General features: G+C 36.5%; 1 pseudogene; it reads right to left on the reverse strand.

Annotated features, from left to right (window-relative positions):
- Positions 1-2,025: 2,025 nt before the first annotated feature.
- LOC125635458 (bifunctional heparan sulfate N-deacetylase/N-sulfotransferase 4 pseudogene) lies at positions 2,026-3,306 on the reverse strand (annotated as a pseudogene).
- Between the last annotated feature and the right edge of the window lie 1,272 nt (positions 3,307-4,578).

Here is a 4,578-nt window from a genome sequence, read left to right on the forward strand (position 1 = left end):
CTCTCTCTGACAAACATATGCATCTAGTAACTAGTAATGAGAAACTACATTACAGTCAAGATATTAGGGCATGACTCACAAGTTTGAAGAAAAGGGTCACACTTTTCAAAAGCCGGAGCCTTAAGCTAGGCACCTTAATCCATATTTAAGCAGCTAAAAATTACATTTTAAAGGTGCCTATATTATTTAGTAGAACAAGTCCTACTGAAGTCAATGTGTGCTCGTAAATCACATAAGCATTTTGGACAATCCAGTCTTTAGATGCCTGAATATGGACTTAGGCCCCTAATTTTAGGCTCCTATTCTTAAACATTTTGTCTGTTATCTGTAATGTTTGCAGCTCATATGAATGCAGAGCTTATGTATACATTGAGTTTTTAAGCACAAGATCATCAGTTTGGAAGCCCTAGCAAGTTCAGCATTTAGACAACCTAGCCATCAGTGCTATAGCGTAACCAGTGCTATTGCTGGTGAGAATGTTTTTCTCAAATTGCACAATGCAGACAAGGCCGAACATGGAAGGCTAATTACAGGAACTTGTGCTCACAAAACAAACAGATAGTAAAAGTATTGATACAGACAGCCTTAAGAATTGTTTTGTTCTCATCATTAAATTCATTTCCATAGCTCCAATATTAGATTGATTAGATTGCTGTACATATCTCTATGTGGTATAGCAACAACACTACTTTAAAATAATACTGTTTGAGGAGACATCCAATGCAAAGAATATCTTTACTGAATATGAAAGTTGACATCCTGCACTCCAGCTGGAGTTTTCTCACGTTCTAAGGCCCCAAGACTGCAAGTCAGACCTTACCCGTACATGCAGCCTTAATAGAGTCAAAGAGGCTCTGAAATGGTGCAGGGTCCTGCCCATTCAAGATAAGGTCCTTGGTCCCCAAACCCACATGCAGCAATGAGGTACTCAATATCAGCAGGCTTCTTATTTTTGCCTGGCAGAGAGAAAACTCATTTGCTGAAAATACTTTATAAAAGTCTTCAAAAGCTGATACTTCTACTCCCAGGAATTGGTTCTGTTGAAATAGTCAGTGTTTGAGCTGCTTTATAATCTTAAAAATAACTGCCAAAAACATTGATAGTTATCTCCAAAGGACCAAAAAGAGGAAAGACAGATAAGAAAATCTCTTCAGAAAGGCCTGTCCTAATAGCCAGGGCTTGAAAAATGTGCCTGACACATGCTAACACAAGGACTGAGTCTACTTCCCAAGGTGGAAAAATAACTGTGCCACTCTGCTCTTTTCCAGCTCACGTCTTCCTGTCCCTAGTCACATGGTTTGATTCATATTCAGTTTCAGGGAATAAACTGATCGCCTAGGAAGGAATCCCCCACTGTTGAGCACTGCACAAACAACTAGCTGTGTTAATGGAATGGTTGTCAGAAAACAAATTAAGAAAGAAGAATGAAGTTGATATTTTTCACAAGTAATTCTTACCCCTGTAAGAAGTCCCATTGTCACATGATTAGTCCTTGAAAAGTCCCATTAAATCTATGGGGTTTATTGTGTGAGTAAGGATTACTTACATGGGCAAAGGCTGAAGGGCTGGTTCCTGAGTAGTTAATTTTAACAAAGTTAACATTAATGTGAAAATTTGAGGGTGCATGCATATTATATATATATATATAAACTTAATCTGAATAAAATTGTTAAAAATAACTGAGGTAACATTTTCAAACTACTGTAAAATGTGCACATCTTTTTACGTAAGTGAAGCTGTCATTAGCTTATGAGAACTCGGCACAACAAATGTTCTTATATTTTCACTGCAATTTTTTTTAAACCTAATAGCCATGCTTCAATTATATTACCTCTAGGCTCCATGCAATCTTTATCTTGAATGAATATCAACCTGAGTACAATGTTTATCTATTTATGCTCAACATTTTTAGTTTATGTAATTTGTTAAATGTATGTCACATTAATATGGATGGTTCCAATCTTGCTTTTATTGAAGTCAGAGGAAAAAAATAACCATTTATTCCAATGGGATTTAAATTGCATAGATTAATTTATTCTGATGATAGTAAGTATGCAGAATATTGAACATTACAATTTATCAGAAACTTAACTGTATGTACATAAAGAGAAAGTAAGCAAAGATGTATGGCTACTTAAATTCTAGGTACAGCTAGGTAAGCAAGGGCCAGATCCTCAGCTGACCTTAATAGACAAACATGCAGCCGAGGATCTGTGCCTTCAGCATTACTGATACAGGTAGGCATTGTGTGTATAGTTCATAGTTCACAATCACTAACACAATTTATATTTTTGCTTGGCACTATAATTTTTGCAGTAAAATGGAATTACGCTTTAAGCCATGGCAATTAGCAATATTTAATAAGTTCTCTCCTACCATCACATCCTTGACATACATTCTCCTTCCCAAAAACAATGTTATCTATGTTCACAAGAATGCACCTATCCAAGGACAATGTGAGCTTTTTCCCTGACAGGAAAGATATGGCATCTATAAAGATCAGTTTGTGCAGGCAAGAGTTCAAGTTGTTGCCAAATACAATTCACTGAATCCCATCATGAAGTCCCAAATCTCAAACAGTAGCATGTAAAATAACTCCAGAAATGCCTTGTGGGACTTGTCCCAGTGATTTTTTTTGAGCTAATAAGATTAACCATTTCACATTAATTAATCTGGAAAATTGTCCAGTCTTTTCCAGCCAGTGGACCCATTACAATTTCTGAAGCTTTGGTAATGTGAAGTAAAGGAGAATGGTGGTTTACACAATAGTCCTTAAGGCTTAAGCTGTTATACAGGTGCAATGGAAAGCCTTTTACTTGGGCACTAAGCAAACTGTCCTCATTGGCTTTATAAAAACCAGGCACGCCAACACGGTAATCCACACACTATCTGTCCAAAATGTCTCAGTGCCCTAGATCCATATTTACATATTTTAAAATATTTTCCATAAATAGTGCATATTTCCCCCTTCCTTTACTGATAAGGTTTGGAATGTCACCTTTGCCAGTTGCAGTCTCCATTTTCTACTGAAATCTACTGGATTCTAGGATTGCAATAATGTCCTGTCCTAGCTGTGAATACTGGTTGTCCACCAACACCAGGACCACAGGATCAGTTCTAGATCCACCAATGGGTTGATCTCTTTTCATTTCAGGTCGATGGTACAATAAAAGTCTTGATGTCTCCACATTCCATTTTTGGGACAGTCTTAGAAACTTCTATTTCTTGCTTGTATCCATTGCACAAATACCAAACAGAAACAACAATGCTTGCCCTACAAAATAAGGTCAAAAGACCATTCAGTCTTCAAACATGTCTAGAACAGTGATTTCCAACCTGCAGTACGTGGACCCCTACAGTCTGCAGACTATGCTTAATATTGCCAAAGGGGTCCGCACCTCCATTCAAAATTTTTTTAGGGGTCCGTAAATGAAAAAAGTTTGAAAACCACTGGTTTAGGAAATCTGACCACAGAGTTCATAGTTTAGGACTTTCACCCTGCCCGTCTTGATAATTAACTGTGTTTTGAGGGAGGAAGGACATGTTTTGAAACCAATCCTTAACAGCTCATGTAACTATTACAGTAAGTAACTGATTTTTGTTCAAGTGAATTTGATATATTATCCATAATATACAAGTCCCCATTTTCAGTTACCTATATGCTAACTATGCATGGCATAGTACAATCTCTAAACTTGCTATATGATATTGTGATCAGTCTCTCCATTACCTATCAAGTAGAAATTAAACAGGTAACTTAGAAGAAGAATCCAGATTTCCAATGGCAATATCTGAAAAGAAAAAACACAAAACTGTATTCATATTGCAAACAGATTAAAATAACCAATAAAAATGTAAAGTCTGCTCACATACTGAAAATTAAGAGTAATTGCTAAGGTACAAAATAGTCAGCTATAATGAGACAAAACAAATTACAAGCAGTTTGAAGTTTCGTTACTGAATAGGAATATACAAAAGACACTGTAGCAAAGCTGCGGCCACCTAATTCTTAATGGATGTCACCATTCAGCACACTAAAGCCCTGATCCAAAAATCTACTGACGTCAATATGACCCTTTCTATTGACTTCAATCAGGCCCTACGGCATTTGGAACTTTCATGGCAGTAGCAGTGATAAAACCCTAGTTCCTCTGCTCCAGAAACATAGAACTTGTAATACAGGGGAAATCTCCATTAGCTGTTGGCATTAGAAACCTATGACTAAAAGTTTAGTAGTTTTGAATCCATCCAGTAGAAAGGAGTGGTACATACACATTTACACTAACCTACAGCAGGTTTTAAAATGGTGAAAAAATTATGAAACATTTGAATTTAAAATAAAAAGTGGCCAGCTCTGTACGCAGGTCAAAAAAATGGAAGAAATTTTAACTACTCCCTACCCCAAAACCATCAAAAAAATTGTTAACATTTGAAAAATTCAAACCATGTTGACCAGCTCTACACTAATCAGCTCAAAGATCCAAGGACTTCTGTTTGGAGCTGGGATCCTCTTTTCCTTTCTTATACAGGGGCTACCCCAGTAAAAATAATAAAGTAGTTAATAATAATTTGTTAATA

The sequence above is a fragment of the Caretta caretta genome, chromosome 4, assembly GCF_965140235.1.
Source record: "Caretta caretta isolate rCarCar2 chromosome 4, rCarCar1.hap1, whole genome shotgun sequence".
NCBI lineage: Eukaryota > Metazoa > Chordata > Testudines > Cheloniidae > Caretta > Caretta caretta.